This window comes from Dama dama, chromosome 25 (genome assembly GCF_033118175.1).
Source record: "Dama dama isolate Ldn47 chromosome 25, ASM3311817v1, whole genome shotgun sequence".
NCBI classification, from domain to species: domain Eukaryota; kingdom Metazoa; phylum Chordata; class Mammalia; order Artiodactyla; family Cervidae; genus Dama; species Dama dama.
In genome coordinates this window covers 14,561,955-14,577,737 of record NC_083705.1, presented here as the reverse complement: position 1 = coordinate 14,577,737, position 15,783 = coordinate 14,561,955, and positions in this window count along the sequence as shown.

Genomic DNA, 15,783 nt, shown 5'->3' with positions numbered 1-15,783 from the left:
TTAGTTGGGCCGGTTCTTCTGGTTCTCCAGCAAAAGTTCCTCCACTTCATCCCACCCTCCACATTATCACGCCTCTGTGGTCTCACATATTGTCTTGTCCCCCTGCCACCTCTGCGCTTTTACTCACTGTTCCCTCTTCCTAGAGGGCTCTTCTCACCTTTGTCCATCTGGCAAACTCCTACTGATCTTATACACTTCATATGATGGCTGTATTCATAACTAGCCATCATCCACTCTCCCAGTCCAGGCTGGCTCACTCTCTCCAAGAAAAAACCTTGGTTGCCCAATTTTTTGTGTTTAACGATAGCTCAACACTTACCACATATCTTGTGCTGGCTGATCTCTCTGTTTGTCTTATCCCTAAGACTGTAAACTCTTAGAAAGCAGGAATCAGACATTCCTTGAATCCACAAAAAGTTCTGGGGCAGAATAGATGCTGGACTCTTATGGAATGAATGAATGTGTGAATAAATGAATGAGTTGTAGAATTTTGGACTATCTTAGCTGGGCTTAATTAATCATAGCTTTCCATAGCTACTGTGCTCCTGATCCTTTTCCAAATAACTGCTTACACTTATTCATGTGTGGGGCAACTTTGGGGACACTGAGATATGAACATTTTTGTTAGGAGATGGGCCATTAGGGTGGGGTGGATAAGGATAAAGCAGTGTTTGCCTTCCCCATGGTTCTCTGGACTGGCCTGGAGACCTGTGGGAGAAAGGTCATAAAATAAACTGAAAGATCTATTCTAGAAATGTTCTGTGCAACTCTGCTTTGGAGTCAAGTTAACAAAATGCATTGGGGTGTTAATGAAGAGTACCCCATACCTCTGCACAGAAACCACCACCACTCCAGCACCCCAAGAACTGAAAACTCTGGGAGCTTCCAATGATGACCTCTTTGATGTGAACATTCATGTTCTCCTGATGCACAGGAGCCATGGAGAGCTTCCATCAGGCGGTTTTAGGTGGTTGATGGCAACTAGTGGGAACAGAGAAAAGAGAGGAAGAAGGGAGGGAATGATATTTAGTCTGTCACAGACACATGAATCACCCCTTGGGGATGCCCAGAAATAAGAGCCAACAAATTCCAAGATTCCCATGACCTCCTAATATCACAGTAAGTAAGACCTTCGTAGACAAATGTTGATGATGTGTGGGAATTAAAATTAATTTCACCAACTTCTTTTTGCTTTCTTTAAGATATGCCTACTAGAAAATTAAGAATCATGAATGTGACTGGCATTATATTTTTATGACTGCTACTGTAGACTATTGTGTAACCATTAAATGAATGACGTCCATCTGTAGGCACTGTCAGGGATGATCTCTAATAAAAATTTACTGTTAAGTGAAGAAAGAAAGCTGTATCACTAAATGCATAATCCGATTTATAAAAATATTTTAAAAACTATGTACACATTGCAAAGTGAAAGATTAAGGAGAAGTATCTGAAGAGGTCCCTGGGAGGTTGGGACCAGATGCTGTACCCAAATGTAGCAATTAAGCAGAAGACTCTTAAAAGGCATGAACAGGGTTAGGAAAAAATCAAAAGAGTAGTAAGCTATCCTGGGGATGGATACAGGCTTGGGGACGACAGGATGTAGAAATTTGATATTTTACTATACTTATTTCTGTAGGTTTTGAGAAAATAAGCACTTATGCATTCTGCAGCTTCTTAAACAGAAATTGATTATAAGACAGGTCATCACTGTTGATGGGCTGACATGGGTTCTGGAAACTGCATCAGGACCATGTCAACTGTTGGCCCATTTCACTGGGCTCCAAAGCTCTGCCCTCGCCAGAGCAGTATTCCATGGAGGCAGTTCCATGCCCCATTTGATAAATGCACTGTCAATAGCTCAAGCCAACTGAAATAATAATGGGAGAAACGTCTGCTTCTGCCAAGAACTCAGGACTGGAATGACACTGCCAAGTGTTTCCTGAAGCAAAAGGCAGGTTTCCTACAATTAGAAGCAATTTGCTAGAAAGTTTACTAGGCTCTTCCAAGGCATACAATATGGCAAATTGTTAAAGCTTTCTTAATTTTTCCTTTCCTTTCCTGACACACTGCAGATGGAGACTATGGAATATTCCCTTTTCCTGGGCTGAGACTGTTATTTTAGAGGATCACATCGTCGCCGAGTCAGTGGAGTAGGAAGAAGAAAACCAACTTTTTGTATCATTGTGGGAAATGGGAGCGAATGCAGAACCATATTCTAAACAATTTGAAGCATAAGGCCTTTCCAACTGTCTCCACTGAGAGACTTCAGGTTTAGACAAGCAAGACCTAGCAAGTGAAATATATGCCAAGACTAAACTCGTCAGATTCCCATTACAGTGTGTAAGAAAATAGGAAACTCAGAACGCAGTTACACAAAGCTCTATCCCCATTTCTATATTCCAGAAGTAAGCTGCAAAGACCAGAGATGCAGGGATGGGTAGACCAACGTCTATTGAGCACCTACACCCACGTGGTATTTTCCCAGCACTGTACCAAGCAACTTGCCAATTTTCTGCAGTGTAGCCCCTGACCATCACCCCCTCCCTGACTCCCTCTGGCTCCACCAACCCTGATGTAGGTACCATCAACATTCTTGATTTATAGATGAAACTGAGACCCAGCAAGGTTAAGAAATTTACCAGGGTCAGAGGTAAAGTTAGGGCACAATGCAAGTCTTGTCTGACTCCTAAACCAGCGCTCTTTCCTCTATACCCATCTGGCCTGCTGCTTTTGGAGACAGTCTTAAACTGATGGAAGGCTGGTTCTTAATGCAGGATTCACAGCTTCTCCTAACTTGTGGTCTTTAAGAGAGGTAGTGGGAGCAGGCTTGCACCTCTTCCCTGGTCCAGGAGCTGTAGCTCTACAACATTGGGAACAGCCACTTTCCGGGGAGCCTCTTCATCCAGCTTTAGCTATCTACTCTATTCCATGACATAACAGAGTAGTTCTGAGTGGGCTCTGACTCAGGACACTGCTGTTTTCAGCCCTCTGATCTAACCTTAGGCACACTGTCCTCCAGAACACTGGGAAGATGGTCTCCTCAATCCTTATTTACTATCAGTCTACTAGAGAGAGAATGGAGATGGGTACTGGGGGACACGCAATGTGTTTGTAAAATACGGCTCAAATGAGAGACTAGGAGAAGTCCTTGATGCAAAGGAAAGAAACCTATTTAATTAGCCCATCCATCTATCCGTACACCCAGTACTCATCCATCTGTCTACCATCTATTCATTCATCCATTCATCACCCATCCAGCCAGCCAGCCCTCATCCATCCATCATCCTTCTATTCAATTATTTGATCAGTGTTATATATGAGCCAGAACAAATGAAAAGAGACTGTGTTCAGTTAGTGGCGCCTTTACTTCCACATTTTTAATAAGAATTTTTATAGTGTTTTAAAATTTGGCTGAAGCTTTAAGTAAACTAAGGGAGATCAACAAAAACCACTACAATATTGTAAAGTAATTAGCCTCCAACTAATAAAAATAATTGGGGAAAAAAACAAGGGGAAAAAAAAAAAAAAGAAAAAAGCATGGAGGCAGAGAAAGATAGATATTGCACCATCTCAATATGTGGAATCTAAAAAGATCCAACTCATAGAAGCAGAGAGCATAATGCTGGTTGCCAGGAGTCAGGGAGGGAGGTGTTGGTCAAAGGATATAAACTTTCAATTACAATATGAATAAATTCTCCCGATCTGCTGTGCAGCATGGTGACTATAGTTAATAACAATGTACCATGTACTTGAAATTTGCTTAGAGAGGAGATCTTAAGTGTTTTCACCACTCACCAGAAAAAAGGTTACTACATGAGGTGATGGAAAGGTCAATTAGTTGGATTGAGGGCATCATTTCACATGGATTGATACATCAAAGCATCATGTTGTACATCTTAAATATATATAATGATTGTAAGTTATTAACTTTATTCAAGCCTCAATAAAGTTGAAAAAAAAAAAAAGGCAAAAACATGGGCTTTGGCAACAGAGAGGCATGAAGGCAGAACTCTGCCTCTGTCTTTTCCCAGGATACCAGCAAACCTTGACATCTTTTCTCAGCTTGTTTCCTGGTCTGCCCTGTGAAGGAAGCAATCCTCATTTCCTTGGTGACAGTGTGGGATGAATGACATATCCAGACCAGAGAGCACTTGGCCAAGGCTACATGTAGGAGGATTTAGGATGCATTCATTGCACAGACGAAAAAGGAGGGGTCTCTGGGAAGGTTTACCAGGCCTCGGGGCCTCGGTTACTCTGAATCCCAACTGATTCTGTAACCAAATGCCACCTTTTATATTTTGTGATTAAGTAACAAGTGGATTACGCATGAGATGGGGACTGTTAGAAGCTAGATTTTAGAGTGTGGATGGTGGAGGGGGCGCGGCGGGGCGGGGGTCGGGGGAAGGGAGGTGGGGGATGGTGTTCCAGCACTGTGCCTTAAACCTCTTTATCAAAGTGGGCACGTTTTCAGCCCAATCTGCCTTTGAAACTCAGCAAGTTCACTTGACCCAGGGGTTAAGTGCTGCTGGGGCCCCAGCTGAACTCTGTCCCGGGAATGGAAAAGCTGAGCAGGTTGTGCCTTCCTTCTAGAGGCTTAATCTGCTTACAAGATCTCCTACTCTCTGACAGGCCTCTTTGCGTGCCCAGGGAAGATCATCTCTCCAGGATTTTGCTGAGCCTCTCAGCTAGGAGGCAAGATCTGTGTCTCACCTTTATTCATACCCCTCTAACTGACAGGTACTCAGTAGGTCCCCAGCACAGCCTTTCAGAGGCTCCATGATGGTATCAAAGGGTCCTAGGATTTGATTTCAGGCAAGAGGGCCTTGGTGAGGGACCTGGGCCACATGGAGGCCTTGCTGATTTCTAAGGCTTATTTCCCCACCCAGAGTCTCAGTTTCTCGGCTCTAAAATGGGCCCATAATTCCTCCCTCTTAGGATTGTGCGGAGGACTTAAACTAGATCTCACATGTGAAAAGTACCTTCAAAAGTAAGTGCTCATTAAGACTTCCTTTTCCTTTGCCCTTCTTCCTTTTGTTCCTCCTTCCTCACTTTCTGAGCTTCAGATTCCTCAACTATCAAAGAGGATGAATCACAATGCCCATCCCCTGGGTCATTGTAAATGATGATGAAAGTCTTACTGAACTTCTAAGGTGCTAAACACATCAATCAAAACTGAACTGAAAGAGAACATCTCGAAGCACAAAAACCGCTTGACTCTCCTGCCAGAGAGGATTGGGCCCATTTCCCACCCAGCTCAGCTCAGAGAGGCCAGAGGTCCGGGGATGTAATGCTTTCTTGGCAAGAAAAGGACAAAGCCCTGCAGAATGAAGAAAAGTTGAACACACCTTTCCAGATTATTGTATCAAGTGAGAAATGGTTTCAACTGAAGCTGTCTGAATAAATTACTGGCAGTCAGAGGGTGAGGAAATTGAGCTGTGAATACATTTACTTAATATATTTATATGTCAAACTTAGCTCCTGCTCTGCATATTTTTGTGGCTTTTAGACATAAGATAGTTTACTGGATTTTCCTTCCCTTAGGAGGTGGTTGTGCAGGTTAGGAAAAGGCCCAGACAAATCTCTAAGTGAGATATAAATTCTTCCCTCTTCCGTAATTTCTTTTGTAAGAAAAAATAAAAAAGACCCTTTACAGTGAGGTACACATTCGGGCACATGATTCTTAAAGTTGAATTGAAAAATACTCGAATGTAGCTTTAGGATGCTTTTCTTCTCTCACTACTTGGTAACCTTCTAACATACGTCAAAGCCAGGATTAAAGCTACAGTGTTTTATGAACTCTTCTGACCTGCTGCTAATGGTAGTGAAACCCCTCCTCTGTGCTTGGACCACCCTTTATAGACCCCTCTGTCAAAGCACATGATACTGTCTATTTCCTTTTCTACTTCTCTCTAGAGGCTACGACTTCCTGGAGGTCAGGAGCCACTCCTGATCCATGTTGGAGCCGAAGAAGCCAACTGTGTAGCAGATACTTAGCTGATGGCTTAGCAAGTGATGTCCCTGCATAGTACAGTCATTGTACTATGACCAGTGAACACAAAGTTATGGACAAACGTGGGATAGGAATTGTTCTGATGGAGAGTAGATGGGCCAAGAGGTAGCTCATAGTATTTCCTGGACAAATAATATTAAGAAACAACCTATTACCATGTGTGGAGGTTGATCTTATTGGGTGTGAGGTCAGCAAGTAAGGTAAGATCAGGAAGGATCAACACTCCTCTTAAAGATTCTTTAAATTCCCGTAAGTGTGAGTCACTCAGTCATGTCTGACTCTTTGTGACCCCATGGACCGTAGCCCATGAGGCTCCTCTGTCCATGGAACTCTCCAGGCCAGGATACTGGAGTGGGTAGCCAATCCCTTCTCTGGGGGATCTTCTCAGTCCAGGGATCAAACCTGGGTCTCCTGCATTGTAGGCAGATTCTTTACTGTCTGAGCCAGCAAGGAAGCCCTGAAAGTAAAGTGAAAGTTGCTCGGTCATGTCCGACTCTTTCTATAGAGCCCATGGAATTCTCCAAGCCAGAATATTGGAGTGGGTAGCCTTTCCCTTCTCCAGAGGATCTTCCCTATCCAGGGATTGAACCCAGGTCTTCCGAATTGCAGGCGGATTCTTTTCCAGCTGAGCCACAAGGGAAGCCCAAGGGAAGCCCTAAATACCTATAAATAACAATAAAAAATGTCTTTGTGTATTCAGCGTCATAGATGATTGTCTCCATCCATCTGCTTTTATGTTGGTGGTCTTCAATTTTCCTTTAAGTCTTCTGTTAGAAGAAGTAATATAGCATCACTTCTCAAAAACCTTGTCTTCAGAAAAGTGGATTCCCTTGGTTGTGATGGTTAAGAAAACCTTGAAATCCACGCTCTTTCCATCAGTTTGGGGCATGTACATTGACCACGTCGGGAGAGAGGACCTTTCTGCCCAGGACACGTATTTACAGAGGTGAAGGTGTGCAATAAGTGCTCTATGTTTTTATGCCACTGGATAGAGTTTTGAGCAGTATTTCATAGTTTTTAATTTATCTTTTATATAAAAATTTGACAGTATAATTCATTAAAATGTATATATGTCCCGTAATGTACACATATACATCACCTAGGAACATTTGCAAGTGATGGAAACTTCTCAAAAAGTAGCTTAAGAGTAAAAGGGGAATTTTTTGTTTCATTTCATCAAACTTCAAAGAGCGCAAGGGTTGAGTGGACTTTGAGGATGGCTGGAGGGCCTCTCTCTCTCCCTCTCTCTGTCTCTCTTTCCATCCCACTTCCCACAGGAGACAGGCGTCCCACGAGTGCTGGACGCAGTTGCTGCCCTTCACAGGTTCACAATTTTCCAGCTCTATGACTTGGAGCACAAAGAAAACTCTTCTTCCCCATGATTCCAGGAGAAAAATTCCCAGGGAATAGGTGACACTCCTACTTAGTAGGGTGGATGCTTGAGTCCTGGACAGACATGATATTAGCCATCACATTGTGTGATCCTGATCTATATTTGTTAAATATGTTATATGGATACAAAAAATCCAGTGATATATTTGAAGATCTCAAGGTAGCTGAAAGAAATGAGCTCTTCTCTACCCTCTGCTACTACTTACGTATCTTATGTTGTGCCAAATTGAAGGATATGCAGACAAACAAGGTTTGGACTCCATCACTAAGGAGCTACTGTTTAGTGAGAGAGAGAGAGACAAATTGAAAGGGAAAACTGGGGATACTGAGTTGGTTATAAAAGTGCCCAGAGAAGGAAGCACTGATGTAGCTGGAATAATTTGAGAAGTCTTTCCTTAGGAGGGGACATTTGGGCTGGGTCTTGAGGGATGAATATAAACTTGCCACCTAGGTTTGACAAAGGGCATCTAGCCTCCAAGGAATGAGATATTAGAGGATCTGGTGTGGCTTTAAAGCCTAGTTTGAATATGTTGCTTTCAAGTCCGGCTTTCTGAATTCAAATCCCAGCCTTCACACTCAACAGACACATGACCTCTGGAGAGATGCCCAAGTTACACACCATTTCTGTGCTTTCATCTTCTCATTTATCAAATGGAATTAGCAACCTCATCCTCATGAGCTGTTATGAAGATCACATTATTTGATATTTAAAAAGGTTCAGATTTTGAGCCACACACAGCTAGGTGTTCATGCCTGCCTCATTGCTTATTAACTGAGATCCTGGGAAAGATGTCCTCTCTGTATCCTCACCTAAAACATTGTGGGCAGCAGTAGTATAGATCTCAGGGTAATTTCCAGCCTTGAATGAGATATAATGCATGGAAAATATCTGCCCCAAGATCTGGTCTATAGTACACACGAAATACGCATTGCCCATCACTGCTCTGCAAAATGCTCAGTGCAGTACTTGGCATATAGTAGCTGATCAGGTTTCTTCCTCTGATTACAGGTAAGACTGACCCACGACCAGGAATTGTGCTTGAACATCTAATCAACCTGCAGGTCTTTGTCCACATGCTGAGAAAGGGCAGAGGAGGTGGCCTGTAATCCACCCAAGTCAGGGTTGCCTGTGAGGTGGGAGGTTGTCTCCATTCAATCCAGCTCAACTTTCCTAGGCAGAAGCCCAGAGTCTAATGAATAGAAAGCTGACACGCCAGGGAGTTCATTCTGGAAGAGAATGAAAGCTCATTTGAAGAAAATGCTTCCATCGGCTTGCCCATACCACATGCAGCGGCGTCCTGGCGTATGTAATGGAATCACTGACCAGTGGGGATAGCAGTCTTACTTTCCCCAGGGTGTTTGGGAACCAGAAAGAATGTTCGCATGGCTGGTACAAATGGGCAGCTGAATTGTGCTAATAAGCCACCAGGCCTGCCTGGAGGGAGCAAGCGTGAAGTCAGGAAGGGATCAGAGTCTGGGCATCTCCATGCCCACAGGCATGAACAATTCATTCTACTTTCCAAGGCTTGCCTTCAGACCCGGTGGGAGGGAAGGGAACATCACAGGGTCCAGGCAGGGTCTGGAGGATCCAAGAATGGGCAGCTTTGCCCCTTGAGCCAAACCTCATCAAAGAGCAGGCAGGTTGCCTTCACTTTACCAGATTCCTGATTACTGTGGCCCCTCCAAACCCTGACATGGGCAGGAAAGTGACCTGTCCAAGATTAGACTCAGTTTCCAGCCAGGCTCTGTCAGATGTCGAGCCCTGGGTTGTTTCATTGGCAAATTTCTGAAGCTGGCTGTGGTGCGGAGGCTTCTTTTAGAGGCATTCAGATATAGGTCCTGTAATTTTCTAGCCCTGTGACCTCGAGAAGCACCTTCCTCCCTCTGAGCCCTGACTATCCCCTTCTGTAAAATGGGAACAGTGATGCCTATTTCAAGATATCATGGTGGGAATTCTAGTGCAACAAAGGCTATGAAAATACTCCAAAAACTATAAATTTCCTGTACACATACATGTGCAGATTGCTTTGAGTTTTCAGAGGGACTCTGAGAGCAAGAAAGATGGTAGCAAGGAGGGTGAAGAATTAACCCTTAATTGTGGCAGGCCAGAAATCGAACAGGGCACAGCTTGTCCTTATCAGGTGTCTCATGAGGGTTTGGCAGAATCTTGGCACATGGAGATGAGAAAGAAACATAGAGAGGGAGCGTCTAAGTTACCATGTGAACCCTTCAAACATGGTGACTGGCAGTTCAGAACCTCTCTGTGTTCCCAGCTCCTGGACAGCGGAGTGTTGCTTTTACATGTAAATGACTGTGCAAATGAGCTAAAGTTTCTCACCAAAGCCACAAAACTGCATGCCGTGTGAAGCGTGGCTGATGAGACCTCTTTCAAGACATTACACGTGTTTTTGTTTTGTTCTTTCAATGAATTATTCTCTTGCAGTTTCCTTAAATGTGTCCCATTTCCTGAGAGTCCCAAGCAAGTTTTTTGCCCTCTTTCTGCTCAGGATATTTTCTTCTCACGTGTAAGTGCCTTTATCCTCTCTGTAAGCCAAAGAGGAAAAAAAAATGTGTGAGGGTAGGGTATATGTATTTCTACATGGAAAATCTATTTGTGTGCAGTCAGATGAAGAGAAAGTCTAAAGTGTGGGCCCTTGAGAACAGCAGAGGCTGGAGACCTGGACAACCTCGTCCAGTACAACCTCTTCTCTGGGTTCTAGGAAAACTGGGAGAGGCGAGTGGGGAGGCCTACGGGGTTACAGACCAGTCAGGACACAATCGCCCATCACAGGCTGGAGGTGGGAGAATTTAATCTTCCTCAGGAAATCCTCAGGGTGTAAAGAGTCAAGGCCTATATTATAAAAACCCTGCCAAGAGGTTTTAATGGAAGCGGACATATCAGGAGCATTCTCTAGCTCCAATTTTCTCATTATAAAACTGACCGAAGTGTAAAAAACACCCAAAGCACATTGAATATCTCTAATATGTGGCTGCCTTTTAGCCTCCAGAGGAGGACAGGTATTCATTTTCATAAATTACTTTTTAACTATTTTTTTTTTCAAAGGACAGGGGGGTGGTGAAAGAAAACAGAGACAAAACAGATGCCTTCAGCCCTTTGATCAGCCTCACTGCAGACAAGCAGGCTGCCCGCTAGCACCTCTTTAACTAGAGCTTGCCAGGAGGAAAATGGGTGGTTTTAACTGCAATTATAGTGCCTGCTGAAGGCCTGTCATCACAGCTGGGGGACCTGATCCCAAGCAGCTCGGCTGCCTCCAGAATTACAACCAGCGGGGGCAGAGTGCTAAACACCCCCTGTGGCCAGTGTCTTCCACAGGCCCAGGAGCTCCGGACCAGTCTGCCATCCCCCTGCTCATGTCCCCCACCCGCGTCACTATAAACACAGAAAACTAAGATCATATAAGCTAGCTTGACCAGGCTAGACAGAAGAGAAAGGAACAGGAGACAGTGGTCTTATCTCAGGCCCGGGGATCCAGGAATGCAGCTGGGGGTGGGGGTGGGGTTGGGGTGTTGTGGGGGTGGGGGCGGGAGGGTGGCATAGGCAGAGGTCAGATCTTGGGAGCTAGAGCCTCTTGGAAGTAGGCTCAGAGCATCCGGGTTGGCCTTTGGGATATTATGCATTAAACAGCTATTCAGTTCAGTCGCTCAGTCATGTCCGACTCTGCGATCCCATGGACTGCAGCACGCCAGGCCTCCCTGTCCATCACCAGCTCCTGGAGTTTACCCAAACTCATGTCCATTGAGTCGGTGATGCCATCCAACCATCTCATCCTCTGTTGTCCCCTTCTCCTCCTGCCCTCAATCTTTCCCAGCATCAGGGTCTTTTCAAATGAGTCAGCTCGTTGCATCAGGTGGCCAAAGTATTGGAGTTTCAGCTTCAACATCAGTCCTTTATTGACTGGTCTCAAAAGGAAAAAGAGGAGATGGTAATATTGACTGAAGCCCCTATCTTCAGGCTCTGCCCTAAGCAATTTCTGTGTGGTCTCAGATAGTCAGCCATCCCTGTGCATGCCCAGGGCCAGGCACTGAGGTCTCGGATCCTCAGGCAGGCTCTGCGCACGCCTAGGAGTGGACTCAGGGCCAGGCACATGGTAGATGCTTGGGGAAAAAAAAACAGTTGGATAAATGAGGGACTGCCCAATTTTCAGAAGGAGAAAATAGAAGCTCAGAGAAATTCAGTGGCCAGCCCATGGTCACCCAAGTGGGGTTAGGGGTGATGCTGGAGGTGGGATTGGGGTCCACATGGGCCTGCCCACAAAGCCAGTTCCTTCCAGAAGTGTGGGTACCTGACTGAGAAAGGGTGGTGGGCTTCCCAACACGAAATACAAGTCCAAGATGCTACTCTGACCCCCTCTACACTGACTCCCTCTCTGGGGTGAGGCACTTGCCTTTGGAGCAGAATTTAAAGGGATGTCAAAAAAAGAAAAAACAACTTTAATCAAAATAAGTAATGTTTTAATGCAATATTTTCCAACATCAAAGTTAATGCAAAAATCATGATGAACAAAATACCAAATTTTACAATAAAAGCAGGATCAGGTTTATGGGTGTCTCCTTTTGCCTCAGGCTCCATTATGACTTGGCATGATATGGTTGACTTAAATTGCTGTTATCTTGGCCATCCAGTTTTCCTCTCTGGGCCTGAGCTTCCCGCCTGCTTAAAGAGAGGAGCAGATTGAAGGCTTCTGAGGCTCTTTGCAACTCTGACACGCGGAGGAAGGTTCAAGTCCCAGCCTTGCCCATGAGCAGCTTCTGGTGGGGGCACAGGCCCTGTGAAGGCACCTGCTGGTCCCCAACCATGTCGCTGGGGAAAGTGTGTGAGGGAGCACCTACCCTGCTGTCCTTTTCCAGCATCTGGGTTGAGTTTTGAAAGTGCATCCCCAAGAATGCACAGGAAGGAACTGGAAGCCGAGGTCATCTACAGCCATGAGCTTGGTGCATTTTTGGCTCCATGGGGCAGGGGTGGCTCGAGGGAGGCACTGTCTGCTTTGGGCACTGGTGGCATGGACCTCCCACTGTGAAGTCATTGACAATTCTGGCCTCTCCTCCTGGCATGCCAGCTCTTGGGGTCACTGCTCTTCATTCATGTGGCTTTTTAAATTTATCCCCAACCCCCATCAGCAAAAATTCTTTTATTTTAAGAACAATGAGAAAGACAGCTGGGGAACTGTTGCAGTGATTTTCTTAAATTTTTCTGACATTTGCTCATTGCTTTGTAATTGCATTTCTGATTCTGTCTTCTCCCACAAATTAGTGCATTAGATTAGTTCCAGCCATTCACTAGCTCATTCATTCATTCACTTAAATAAAATTAATACTGGCTAAATGCTTTTCTGGCACAAGAGCACCACACCAGCCAATCACGTATTTACCCACCCCTTGATCCTCCAGTCCCAGCATGTGTCACACACCTACTGTGTGCCAGGTACTGAGCTAAGCCCTGGCTTTACACTATGGAACAAACCAGCCCCATCCCTAGTCTTGCAAAACAGGACAGGCTGGGCAGCCCGACATTAACCAAATAGTAATAAGCAAACTGTAGCTTCAGTCTCTGTGATAGTTGGCGTTACATGTCAACTTGACCTGGCCACAGAGAGACCAGATATTTGGTTAATCATTATTTCTAGGTGTGTCTTCTAGGTGCCCCTGGATGGTATTAGCATGTGAATCAGTAGGCTGAGTCAGGCAGATTGTCCTCCTCCTTGAGGGTGGGCCTCATCCTATCAGTTGAAGGTCTAAAGAAAAGACAAAGGCAGAGGAAGGGAGAATGTGCTCTCTTTCTGCCTGACTCCTGAGTGGGGACATCAATATTCTCTTGCCCTCTGATTGAGACTTGCACCATTGATTATTCTGGTTCTCAGGCCTTGGGACTCAGACTGGAATTACACCACTGGCTTCCCTGTGTCTCCAGCTTACAGATAGCAGATCATGGGACTTCTTTGCCTCCATAATTGTGGTGTCAATTCCTTATAATAAATCAATCTCTCTGTATATATAGATAAAAATATAGATATACATATAGACATGTTGAGTGTGTGTATTACATGTATGTGTATATAGATATAGCTACAGATATGCTGAGTGTGTGTTTTGTATGTATGTGTATCTGTATATAGATATAGATATGTTATGTGTGGGCTTCCCTGGTGGCTGAGACAGTAAAGAAGCCTTCTGCAATGTGGGAGACCTGGGTTTGATCCCTGGGTTGGGAGGATTCCCCTGGAGGAGGGCATGGCAACCCACTCCAGTATTCTTGCCTGGAGAATCCTCATGGACAGTGGAGCCTGGCAGGCTGCAGTCCATGGGGCCACAAAGAGTTGGACATGACTGAGCGACTAAACACAGCAAACAGCATGTTGTATCCATGTGTATATAGATATAGATATGATGAGTGTACGTGCATACAGATAGGTTGAGTGTGAGTGTTGCGTGTATGTGTACATAGATATAGATATGATGAGTGTACGTGCATACAGATAGGTTGAGTGTGAGTGTTGTGTGTATGTGTGTCTGTGTGCCTGTGTGCGTGTGTGCATTCTGTTTCTGGTGGGTCTGTTCTCTGGAGAACCCTGACTAATACCACTGCTGAGAAGAGCCAGGCAGAAAAGGCACTCAGGGCTCTGAAAGCAAGCAATGAGAGGATCCAGCCTGATGCAGAGGGCCGGGAGAGGGTGACCTCAGAACTGCTAATGGAACTGGAATGTGAGGAGCGGCTAGTTCAGTGGAGACAGAGAGAAAAGTCCATCTGACACAGAGAACAGCAGGTGCAAAGTCCTGAGACAAGGAGCCAGGGAGTCTGAGAAACTGGAATACAGCTCTGGAGACTGGAGTGCAGAGAGCCATGGGGCTTGGTGTGGAGTGAGGCTGGAAGTACATGGTGTGAGGCTACACGGGGCTGCCCAGCCTGTGAAGAAAAGCTGGGTCTTGACGTTATCACCCTGACTGCACCAGCTGTTACTGTTGTTACCACAACTTTTCAGATGAAGAAAATAAGGCTCAGAGAGATGTGTTCACGGATCCAGCAACAGTTAGGGAGCACTTACTACTTGTCAGGTGCTATACTAAGTGCTGGGGATTCAGCTGTGAGCAGGGAGTGAAGTGAAAGTCACTCGGTCGTGTCCAACTCTTTGCAACCCCATGCACTATACAGTCCATGAAAGTCTCCAGGCCAGAATACTGGAGTGGGTAGCCTTTCCCTTCTCCAGGGGATCTTCCCAACTCAGGGATCGAACCCAGGTCTCCCACATTGCAGGCGGATTCTTTACCAGCTGAGCCACTAGGGAAGCTTTCACTCATACAAATGACAGAGGCAGGATGGGAACTTGGGTCTGCATGTCCCAAAGGCTTTGCACTTACACCTGTCCCAGCTTCCTGGGCCCAGCACTGGGATGAATGGTGACTGTTGTCCCCGCCTCTGCCATCAACTGCTCAGAGCCTGGGGGCCAAATGCCTCACTTCTGTAGTTTCTTCATCTGGGCCAGGCCCAGCACTCCAGCCCCCTCAAGATGTCACCACCACACCCCAAATCTCAAAAAAAAAAAAAAGGCTGAAACTGAGGAGCAGGCAATCCTGGCCAAGAAAGTGGCAGAGACTTTCAGCTGTTGAGCTAAATCTAGATCACCTCCAATCTCATCTTCATTTTTGTGGATTAAAATAGATTCTTTGTGGGTTAAAAATAGATTTTTTTGCCACTCCTGTTTCAAGAGGTGGAGGCTATTTCCCCCTCATTCTGTCTAGGCTCTTCTTGTGACTTACTTGCACCAGTGCCATCAATGTGGTCCAAGTGACTCCCTGCTGCGGGAAGAGCACCTTGAGATGAAGCAGCTGAAGGTAGCTGCTGAGTGATGGGAGAGTATGTGGAGGAAGAGGGCGGGTAAATGACCCCAAGGAGCCAGCTGAATGCAGTCCCACAGGCAGCCCTAGGTGAGACCAGCAGGGGAACTGCCCGGTGAAGTCACAGCCTCATGAGAAATTACAGATCCCTGCATTTCAGGCACCAAGCTTTGGGGTGCTTCATTGTCCATCAAGAGATAGCTGAAACCCAATCAAAAAGTGGGCAGAAGACCTAAACAGACATTTCTCCAAAGAAGACATACAGATGGCTAATAAACATGAAAAGACACATTATTCGAGAAATGCAAATCAAAACAACCGTGAGGTATTACCTCACACCAGTCAGAATGGCCACCATCAAAAAACTTACAAACAACAAATGCTGGAGAGGGTATGGACTCTAGGTGGGGGTATGCACTCTAGGTGGGAGTATGGACTGATAGAACCACTGAGGAGAACAGTATGGGGATTCCCTAAAAGTCTAGGACTGAAACTACCACTGTTATTGTTGCTCTTCAGTGGCTAAT